This window comes from Zingiber officinale, chromosome 2B (assembly GCF_018446385.1).
Source record: "Zingiber officinale cultivar Zhangliang chromosome 2B, Zo_v1.1, whole genome shotgun sequence".
Classification (NCBI taxonomy): domain Eukaryota; kingdom Viridiplantae; phylum Streptophyta; class Magnoliopsida; order Zingiberales; family Zingiberaceae; genus Zingiber; species Zingiber officinale.
In genome coordinates, this window is record NC_055989.1 from 35,678,777 (window position 1) to 35,691,018 (window position 12,242).

The following is a 12,242-nucleotide window of genomic DNA, read 5'->3' on the forward strand; positions in this document are numbered from 1 at the left end:
TGCTGTTGTTGCCGTGACTTTTCATGGAGGAGAAGATGGTTGAGTGAATCCAAGAGCAAAGGAAGAGTGAAGGTCACAAAGGAAGGATACTACTAGTGAGTGTATAAGATTTCTTTTATACCTTCTTCTTTTCTTCCTTTCCAATCCCATTCGAGAGCTCTAGAAAGTGCTAGCACACTTAGGGCTCTCTTCTCCATCCTTTGAGTGTGGGAGACACTCCTTGTTCGTGTGGATATCACTAGAGAAGTATCTACCTTGATACTTTGGAGATCCGACAAGTACCTTGGACGAGCGGGATTTTACAAGGGCACGCATCGAAGGTAAAATGGTTTTTCCTTTGTAGATCTACTGTAGATCGTAGTATAAAACTCGTATTTGTGTTTTCGAAATTTTTCTTTGCACGGATCTACGGCTTTGGGTGATTCGGAATTTTCACGACGCGAAAAACAGTTTTCGCGACCTGAAAAACCCAACATAAGGAAAACGGCAAGAATCCATTTTATGTCATACCAAATTATTTGGCCAAGTGAGCAGTGCTTCTGGGGCATATCCATCTACAATAATAAATAGAAAGAAAAAATAGATAAATGAAGATAACCGTGTATGCTTTTGTTGAAAAGCAACACTGTACAACTTTAGTTTTATATCAAATATAAGGCAAGATAAATCAGGTATAGAGTCTTCGCAATAGATTGCATTAAAATTTCAAATTAAATGTCCATTAGCAACAAACAATAACATTCACCATATAGACAAGATAAAATTTAACTTTTAGCAAACTTTCACAAACCTCAAATAGATAATGATAATGATTGCAAAGAAAATATGGAAAGCAAAAATACCTCTAATAAGAACATATATCAATAAATTAAAAAAAAAAAAATATTTGATACAAGAAAAGAGATAAATAAGGACTAAATAGATGAAAGTGCTAGAAAAATGAATCATGAAAAAAAAAACAAAATTACATACTTAATTTAACCTGAGAAAGCCTACACAAATTTTAGACAGACAAAAGAGGAAGCTATAGAACAAGGTGATAAAAAATGTCAAGGTTAAGTGACTCAATTACTCTAAGAAGGAAGCTACTTGGGAGACAGAGGAGGACATGAAAAGTCACTACCAAGACTTGTTCGGTAAGTTTTAATTTCGAGGACGGAATTGTATTTAAGGGTGGAGGAATTATAGTGTCCAAACCCAGTTCACGTAAAACCCCAATGCATAATTAAAATAAGTTAAAATATTTAATTTAAATCTCAAAATATGCCTACTAAATACACTCCTATTATGGTTAATAAATGTACATATATGAATTAATACATTGGTATTAAATCATTTAATTATTGGATCTAGTCTTTATTAATAGGTGTTTGATAAGTCTTTATTAATTGCACATATAGGATTTAATATATTTGGTATTAAATCATTGGACCTAGTCTTGAGCCATAAATAAACAAACTTGGTAATAAATCATTTAAATATTAGACCTAGTCTTTGAGCAACCAATAAATAAGACCTAAGGGGCAAAGAGAGATGTTGCTCCTATCATATAGGAGAGAAACCACCATCCCCTAGTTCTGTCGCATCCAAAGTGGATTCTATGGTCGTTTAAACACAAAAGGCACGTTCAATACCTATTTGTTTATTTTCTTGATGTGTTATCTAGAACATATAGGTTGTAAATACCATGCTTAAAGAACACTTATGCATTGATCTTTTTATGTTGCTTAAGTACCTATTTCTTGATGTGTTATCTAGAACATATAGGGTATAAATATCATGCTTAAAGAACGCTTATGCATTGATCTTTTTATGTTGTTTAAGTATTTTTCTTGATGCATTATCCAGGCCATATAGTATATAAATACCATGTTTAAAGAATGTTTATGCGTTAAACCTTTTATGTTGTTTAAATACTTGGTGGTCGCGACCAGTGTTTTGGGTCTTGGCCATGTTTTAATGATTATGTATGCTATCACTACAACAAAAATGTTAAAAGACAATACTCCAAAGACAACGATTTTAAGAGAAATCATTGCAAATTTGCTCAAAGATAACTGTTTTTGACAAAATCATTGTCTTTGAACTCCTAATTAAATATAAAAGATAACGATTTTATGAAAACTGTTGTCATTGAGCGATTTCCTTTTAAATCAACAACACTTTTTACAACAGTTTCTAAACTTGTTATCTTTAAGCGCTTTTTTAGGGGCTACGACAACAGGTTTTGATAAAACTGTTGTCTTTGACTTTATTCATTTGCCATTTGCTCCCTTTATAATTTTGCTTTCTCTCTCTCCGAAAACCTTTTGGCGCCGTGTTTTCCCCCTTAGCATTCTCGAACCCTAATCTATTTTTCTTTCCCTCATCTCGTATGATCTCTTCATGTCTTCCTGTGATCGCGCAACAAGAAGGGGTGGCGCCTCCGCTAGTTCTCCCTCCATGACGGTGTGCTCTCCTACTCCAAGATCGCCCGTCGGATCTTACGACCGTACCCTCGAGAAGCCGAGTGCGCCTCATTAGAAATTCCAATTCCATGTTCTTCTCCTCCTATTGCCATGGCAGATGTGGCTGTTGGCAACCCCGGATACTTGTACGACTAGTACAACTCAAGGTACGCAAGAATATAAGGTATGTTGGATGCGCCTCCGCTGAAGTCCCCGCTGCCGCCCCCACCTCCGCCTTCCTCCTCCGACCCTTCACCTGCGCCTTCAGTTTTTATCACCATGTTGAGTGTCACCGCCGAGCTTCAGGCTATTCGCGTTGTGCCTCCTCCATTGTCATGTCCCTAGACCTAGGAAAGATCCCTCTTCTTGTCTTTCTTATGTGTTATTTGTTTGTTTTTCCGATCTATGTCTCTACAATCTCGAGATCCTCTTTCTGGCTTCCGCCGGTATTTTATTTAGGGCATCGGTGAGGAGCCCGTTCGCTGCTTGATCATATCAGTTTTCACTCGGACATATAATCTTCTCGGTCGATCTGTTGATTATAGTGAGATGATAGATGTTTTAGGTTCTAGGGCTTCCTCAGATCTGGGGTTTTTTTTTTTATTCTTGAATTAGGAATTTTGTTCTAGGTTTAGATTCAATCTGCTTGTTTTTCGTATAATGTTTTTAATCTGTGTTGAGTTTGTGTACTTTCAAAAATGCGTAATTAATATATGGTCATAGGAAATACTAGCATCGGTGTCTTGATTGATTCTTCGTGCTTTATATTGTATTGTCCTATTCCATTGAGATTGGATAAAGACCTCTTTTTGGTAAATTACTATAGTATTGTAGGTTACAAGTGTTGATTAGAATAAAACTGTTCTTATGCAAAGACCCTGATATCTTAGAATGTATGCTTTAATATGTTATAGCTAGTTACTATAAAATTTCTCTATATATGACTCGAGGAAGTTATTAGAACTAACTGTCAAATCTCAGATATTATAATTAGAAATTAGCTAGTTGACTATTGCAATATAATGGCCCCTTGTTGCTTAGAAATTCTCTGATCTATACGGGTATTGGATGTAATTCTTCTCTATATTTTACTCTAGAAGTTCTTTCAAATTTTCATTTGCAGATACATGACAGTTCTTTCTTTAAATACACTTGCAGATTTGCTGAATTTTTGTTACATTTACATGTCTTTTCTTCAGCTATTTAGTTTGCACTTAATAGTGTTAAAAGTCTACAGGTTCTAAGCATTGTTTTGCATCTGTGTGACAGAGATTCTTGTTGATTTGTTCCAAGAAGTGAATTGGTTGTTTGTTCAAGTGTGCCTTCTCACATCTGCATAAGGTAAAAATTTGACCTTATGTTTCTTCCTTAGTGTGTAATTTTCTTTCTAATGAATCTTTTAGTATTCAATACCTCTCAAACACATACATATTTGTTTGATTCTTTGCTATTTTTCCAAAAGTTAGTTTATAGATGAAGAAAAATTTACAGAATTTACTATTTCCAATGCTGGGAATTTACTTCAAGGATTTGTTATTTTGCCAACTATAATCTTAGGGAAGTTGTCAAAAAGTCATTATTGTGATTATGGATAAAATTGATGTAGTATCTGCCTGAAATTTCAATATTAGCAATATGATTGTTTAGAAATATTTCCTCACTTATACATGATGTATAACATAGATGGTAGGAAAATTGAGCACTATATGGTAGTTACATTTTAGAAATACTAAGATTATGCTTTATGATGCACTGAATCCCTAGTGTTTTGACTCATGAGATACTAGAAGAGTTAACATTGATTTTTTCTCTTTGTGAGATGCACTTCCTTTAAACCTACAATAACTTTGGGAGTACCAAGAGAAGAATAGCTTTGGGTTTAATTTGAGTGGTCTTGTGCCAAGATTTCTTGGAAGAACATTTAAGTAAGTCCTTAATTGCCTTAATGTAAGCTTAAGATTTTATATAATTAATGTTCAAGGAGAAGATAACTTACTATGTTAGAGCTTTATCGTTACTTGAGTAAGATCTTGCAATATTTTACTTCACTTGCAGTGTCGTCAGAAATGCCTTAATTTGTCCAACTGGCAATGAGAAAGAATGCTATGGGGCAATTCCTATACCTATGTCCTTCAACATAAATAATGATTCTCCCGGTACTATCTTGTTTTGCAAATATATGACATATAATCTCGCCTGAACAATTTTCTTACTCTTGAAGGTGATCAAACTATACAAAAGTCGAAAAGCCATACAATAATTCGCCCATTAGCTTACGGTCTCGCGTGCATCTATTTCATTAGCCTTGCACTTGGTCTACTTATTTGGTGCCATAAAAGGCGTAGCTAGCAAGTATTCTTCGATGCAAATGGTAATATTTTGAAATAGATAACTATATCAGCCCTAATTTTAACACCATTAATTATATTTATAATCTAATTGTACATAGTGACAACTACTAACTCATTTGCTCAGATCAACACAAAGTAATCTGCCTTGGCAATTTGAAAAGGTTTCAGTTCAGGGAGCTTCAAATAGCAACAAATGGTTTCAGCAGCAAAAACTCACTTTGCAAAGGTGGCTTTGGAATTGTCTACAAAGGGAAGCTACAAGACAGAACCTTAGTCGCTGTTAAAAGACTCAATGACGGTAATGCGGCAGGCGGAGAGATACAATTTAAAGCTGAAGTGGAAATGATCAGCCTAGCAATTCACAGACACATCCTTAGGCTTTGTGGATTCTGCATGACTGCTACTGAAAAGCTACTAGTTTATCCTTACATGTAAAATGGAAGTGTTGCTTCTCGGCTCAAAGGTAAATATTATATATATATATATATATATATATATATTCTCGAATGTTCTTTCAGAAATCAGAAAATACCAATGTGTTTTATTTTCAATTTGGCCATTTAATTCCCATTTCCTAGCTAGGAAAACACTGACAGCTTTCCTTCCTCTTCTTTTCTAACTTGTGTAGTAAGGCCAACTCTAGACTGGAGTACGAGGAGAAGAATAGCTTTGGGAGTAGAAGCTTGAAGCTGCTGGTAAGGTGAAGGTAGATGCAAAAGCAAGGGAGACGAAATTAAAGGCTTCAACAAAGCACAAAAGAAGATCCTACTCTGAATCAGATAGTGACAATGAAGATAACATGTATAACATATTTTGAATTAGACAGTGAGAGTGACAGTGATCAACATATTTTGGATTTTGATTACATGTATAGCTATTATTTTCTCATTTTGATATGTAGTTAATTTTTGAAATTTGAAGATAACATTTTTATGGATTGAATATAGTAAATATTTAGTTTTGTATTGATGGTTTATTTATATTAAATAAAGATTGGTTGTTTGTTATTATCATATTATAACATGAATATTAAAGACAACAGTTAGAAACGTTGTAAAAAGTACGTAACCACAATGAATTTTTTTTTGTAAAAAGCGATAAAAGACAACAGTTTTATCCGTTGTAAAACATATTAAAATTATTTACGACAATGATTTTAAAATATTATCGTATAGGGTTAAAAAAATTTTGAGCATATAAACAACAACGGATAAAAAACGTTGTCGAATGTCTACAAAGATAACGGATTCAAAACCGTTGTTGTAGGGCAATGCCTTTTACAACGCTGTCAATTATAACAGTTTTTTGACCCTACGACAATGGATAATATCCGTTGTCGTAGACCATTTTTATTGTAGTGTATGGATTTATGAAAAAGTTATATACACATATGTATGGGGCTAAGAAATGTTTATGAAGAATATGATTTGGCTATGGCCAAACTATGCTTACATATGGGTAGGGTATAAACCGGGGACCTAAGCCCGAGGAGCTTACCAAATTATGGATGGGTTGAGTTATGAATCAAGACCTAAGCCTGGGGAGCTGACCAAATTATGTATGGGTTGAGTTATGAATCGGGGGCCTACGCTAGGGGAGCTTGCCAAACTATATATTGGTAGTGGTTTCGTTCCAAGGTTCGGATTTCTACCAACCTAGTGCTAGGGTAAATGTTTGATCAAACGGTTATGTTACGGGGTCACTTTCATTGAACTGAACTCTATTAACTATGTTTATGTTTATGTCATGCTGCATCTATATTAAACTGGTTAGTAATATGATTTACTTTATGTTTATGTCATGCAACATCTATGTTAAACTCGTTAGTAATATGATTTGCTTTATGTCATATTGCATTTATGTTAAACCTAATAGTAATATAATTTACTTTATGCCGCATTTATATTATAGTAATATGATTTATTCTATTTTTTATGCCATGCCGTATTTATGCTAAACCCTTTAGTAATATGATTTACTTTATGTTTATGTCATGCAAAATTTATGTTAAACTCGTTAGTAATATGATTTTCTTTATATTTATGTCATGTCGCATTTATGTTAAACCCGATAGTAATATGATTTGCTTTATGTTTATGACATACTACATTTATTTTAAACCTGTTAGTAATACGATTTATTTTATGTATGTCATTTTGCATTTATGTTAAACTCATTAGTAATATGATTTACTTTATATTTATGTCATGCATCATTTATGTTAAAATCATTAGCCATATGATTTTCTTTATGTTTATATCATGAAGTATTTATGTTAAACCTGATAGTAATATGAGTTACTTTATGTTTATGACATGCCACATTTATGTTAAACCCGTTAGTAATATGATTTATTTTATGTTTATGTCATGCCGCATTTATGTTAAATATGTTAGTAATATGATTTACTTTATGTTTATGTCATGCAGCATTTATGTTAAACTCGTTGGTCATATGATCTACTTTATGTTTATGTCAAGTAAGTGTGGTTTGAATGTGTTGAGTCTAGACTCATTAGATCTAATTGATGCAGGAGGTATGTTTCCACATTTATTCAATTTTTTCTACTAGAAGATTAATCCTGGAATTTGTGTTAAGAATTTGAGAACTATTAGTTGATTTACGACTTGGCTTGCTTTGTTGGATTAATTATTTATAAATTTAAATAAAAGGGAAAAATTAGAATTGATTATTCAAATGTAGATTTAGGGGCATTTCAATTTAAATTGAACCTTTGATAATATCAAAATATAGGTTCAATTATGGTGTTCCCTGTACCAACAAAACCTTCATTAAAGAGTTGATAAAAATACATCTTCCACAGTTCATTTATTTCTCCATTGTTTACTAGTATTCTATTATATTCATCTTTAATACATTTTATTTGGATAAAATCTCTTGTCTTCCTTTCTCTCACTTAAGCTATACTATAAATGTCTCTTTCCATTTCTTTTGTATCCAATTTTTGATATGATCATTCACAAGTTTTATTCTTTGCTTCATTCAATACTTTCTTAGCCTCTTTCATAGCTATTGTATATTTTTTAAAAAAAATTTCGTTCTTACAAATATATAATTCTTTATAAGTTATTTATTTTTCCTTCCCTTTCTCTTGTACTTTTTTCATTCAATCAACAAGATTTCTTATTTAGTGGTGCATGTCCCTTTACCTCACCTAGTATACTCTTATCTACTATTTTCAACATTAATACCATCTTATCCTATGTCATATTAGAGTTATCATATATTTCACCTAATACTTGTACTCCTACTTTCTCCTTAATTATATTTTGGTTCGCATCCTTAACTTTCACCACTTAATTCTAGGAGTTGTATATATTTTCTTTCTATTAATATTATACTTGAGACATGTATCCAATACTACTAACATATGTTGGGTAGTTAAGCTTTTCCAAGGGATGACCTTGCAATCTTTACAAATAGAGATCTAATTAATGCAGGAGGTATGTTTCCGCATTTATTCAATTGTTTCTACTAGAATATTAATCCTAGAATTTGTGTTAAGAAATTTAGAACTATTAGTTGCTTTATATCTTGGCTTTCTTTGTTGGATTAATTATTTATAAATTTGAATAAAGGGAAAAATTGGCATTAATTATTCAAACATAGATTTAGGGACGTTTCAACTTTACTTGAACCTTTGATAATATCAAAATATAGGTTCAATTATGGTGCTCCCTATACCAACAAAACCTTCATTAAAGAGTTGATGAAAATACATCTTCCACAGTTTATTTATTTCTCCATTGTTTACTAATGTCCTATTATATTCATCTTTAATATATTTTATTTGGATAAAATCTTTTATCTTTCTTTCTCTCACTTAAGCTATACTATAAATGTCTCTTTCCCTTTCTTTTGTATCCAATTTTTGATATAATCATTCAAAAGTTTTATTCTTTGCTTCATTCACTACTTTCTTAGCCTCTTTCTTATCTATTGTATATTTTTTTAGTTTTCCTCATTCTTACAAATATATAATTCCTTATAAGTTGTTTATTTTTCCTTCGCTTTCTCTTGTACTTTCTCATTCCATCAGTAAGATTCCTTATTTAGTGGCGCATGTCCCTTTGCCTCACTGAGCATACTCTTAGCTACTATTTTCAACTTTGATACTATCTTATCCCATGTCATATTAGAGTTATCATATTTTTCACTTAATACTTGTACTCTTACTTTCTCTTTAAATATATTTTATTTCCCATCCTTTAACTTCTACCACTTAATTTTAGGAGTTGAATATATTTTCTTTCTATTAATATTATGCTTGAGGCGTATATCCAACACTACTAACCTATGTTGGATAGTTAAACTTTTTTAAGTGCAATCCTTACAAATCTTTCTATCCTTCTTTCTAACTATAAGAAAGTTAATTTGTGATTTATTATTCCCACTTTTGAACATGACTAAGTGTTCTTCTCTTTTCTTAAAAAATGTATTAGCTAATATAAGGTCATATGCTATCGTAAAATCTAATATAGTTTTCCCTTCTTCATTTCTTATTCCAAACGTATACCCCTCATTTACTGAAATGCCCCTAAATATACTATTGAATAGGTAAACTTTTTTTTTACACCTTAAAATATTGGAACGTCTCAAAAGGAAAGCTCTCAAAACTTATGCATCATTTCTAAAATTATTAAGGTGACCCATTAAGTTCTCAAAACAGTAAGCCACTAGTAGATGCCAAATACTTTTCATAAAGGTTTATAATTTATTTTCCTAAAAGAGACAAAACAACTAACTAACGCTGAAGCATTATCTAGAAGGTCTTTGGGTTGTACTGCCATCGTCCCGAGCCTGCTCACAGGTCAAAGCCGCCTATCCTCTTTTTGTCCCGACACCTACAACAATCAATACTATGAGTCTAAAGACTTAGTATGTTTAAACCATGATATGCAATAATTAATCCATGTAACCATGTATTCTAAAAGTAGACATATGTTAAAGCATTCTAAACTTAACCTCTTGCATAGCATAGACATAAATATGGTCTTATCATTATGTCTAGTTTCGTAACAACTTGTCAAACATAAATATAAACACTTTGTTAAGCAACATATATCTGGTCATATGCACTAAAATAAATCATGATAATCTCAAACCTAAACTCAAACATTCATATAACATAGACATGAACATGGATTTTCATATTAGAACATATGTTAAATAGTTTTAACCCTAACTACTTGCATAAACATAAACATGAATTTTTTCATAAATGAAACATATGTTAAATAATTTTAACCTTAACTATTTCTATAGTATAAACATAAACTTGGTTTTATCATGTTAAATATCAATAAAGAATAACCTCTGACTTCAGTTTCATGAACCTCCAAACTACCTTAAATTAACATTCAATTTTTAACCTTTGTTATCTTTTATTTTTGCTTGTAAGTTTTGTAAATTACATGAATTTAGATCATCAAGTGTAGCTACTTTATACCTTAACCTCATATCCTTTGGTCAAACGTTTGTCATAGTACTAGGTTGGTAAGGTTCATCGGATCCTTCTTAAGCCAGATTCTCAAATCCCTCTACTTTGGTAAGGTTCACTGGACCCTTCTTAAGTCGGATTCCCAAATTTCTTTTATTTGGGTAAGGTTCACTGGACCCTTCTTAAGTTAGATTCGTAGACCTCTTTTGTGTTGGTAAGGTTCACTGAACCCTTTTTAAGTCGAATTCCCATACCTCTTTTTTTTGGTAAGGTTCATCGGACTCTTCTTAAGCTGGATTTTCAGACTTCTTTTGTTTTGATAAGATTTACCGAACCCTTTTTAAGCCGGATTCCTTACTCATTCCCTCCATTTTGGTAAGAATTCTAGTAACTTCTAAGTCTGACTCCTTACCCGTTTCCTATTCTTAATTCTATTCTTAATGATTTATTTAGCCAATCTAATCCATTACTTCATTACCTTATTAATCCATTAATTAAATCAACCCATTAAGTGACAACTTATAAGACTAAATAATAAATCCTAATATTAATTAATCATATACCATTAATCATTCTATTGTCTATCTTAACGGTAGTGATTAACCATCAAGATCAAACAATCAATCTGTAACCTTATCTTATTACTTAATCAATTACAAATTCAATAAACTAATTAGAAATAATCATGTGGTTAACAATTAACGAAATCAATAAACTAATTATAAATAATAAAGTGATTAGCAGTTAAATTGATGATAATTAAAAGGCTACAATGTAACCCTTTTCTAGGGTTGTAAATGAACCAAGCGTTCATGAACAAGTTTGGTATTTGACTTAGTAAGAATTTGTTTATGTTTGTTCAATATACACAAGATTACTTAAACAAACAAGTTTGAACAACTTGTTAAACTAAAGAAACAAATTTGAATACCTATGTGTTCAACTCATTAACGTTTGTGAACAATATTCATTAATAAAATTCTTTTCAATATGTAATAAATAATAAAATAAATAAACAAGTTTAAATTATCAAGCTCAATAACCAATCAAACAACTAAAAGTTTCAAACAATCAAACAAGCTTGAATTTAGAGCTTAATAACATCTAAACGAACTAAGCTCAAACCAAGCTCAAACTAAGCTTGAATTAAGAGCTCGATAACATCTAAACGAACTAAGATCAAGCCAAGTTTCAAACAAGCTCAAGCTCATAAAATATAAACCAAGCCAAGTTTGAACACTCATCTCAAAAGCTTGGTTCATTTTAAGCTCGGCTTGGCTCGGCTCGATTACCTTATCAAACAATCTTGAACACCCCAAAGTTCGGCTCGGCTCAGCTCGTTTATAGCCCTACCCTTTTCCCATTCCATTATTGCTCTTAGTCCTTAATTAAATTGATTACTAACCTAGTTAGCTCAACAATTATTCAATTAAGATGATTATCTAATTACATCAAATAAATCAGTCAGCTAGTTATTCCAATGTATCAAGTAACAATCAATTAATTTCATGTCTCCTAATTACTTCCACTATTCATGGATTTAAATCATACTTTAATCAATCCTAATCACTTATTGATCAATCTATGTTTAAATCGAATGCAACTTGCCTTATAGTTAATCTTAATTACCTTTAATCAATCAAGTATCATTAAATTAATCCACCATACCTAGATTAATTAACTAAAATCAACAGATTAAACCTTATTTAACTTATAGATTATAGAACACTAGACAATTAATCATTCATTGAATTAATTAATCACCAATCGATTAATTCATTTATACTTTAATCAATCTACTTAAATCAATTAATTGGTCAAATTATTAATGGATTAATTAGTATATTAATTAATCTATCAATTAACTCATTATTCAATCTATTGATTAATTAGTTTAATTTGTTAACAAACTAATCCAATAATTAATCAACTAATAACATTCTTAATTAACTCTTAACTAATTTCATCGAATACTACCAATCA

General features: G+C 31.4%; 1 long non-coding RNA gene across 8 annotated transcripts; it reads left to right on the plus strand.

The window, feature by feature from the left end:
- Nucleotides 1-2,282: 2,282 nt before the first annotated feature.
- LOC122045586 lies at nucleotides 2,283-5,763 on the plus strand. 8 transcript variants are annotated; one of them, XR_006130028.1, is made up of 7 exons: nucleotides 2,283-2,631; nucleotides 3,717-3,788; nucleotides 4,267-4,372; nucleotides 4,503-4,603; nucleotides 4,669-4,818; nucleotides 4,923-5,261; nucleotides 5,427-5,763. It is a non-coding gene; the product is annotated as an uncharacterized LOC122045586 (long non-coding RNA). The 8 variants fall into 8 exon arrangements; XR_006130027.1 differs by having other exon boundaries at nucleotides 2,283-2,614; XR_006130024.1 differs by having other exon boundaries at nucleotides 2,284-3,788.
- Nucleotides 5,764-12,242: the final 6,479 nt, after the last annotated feature.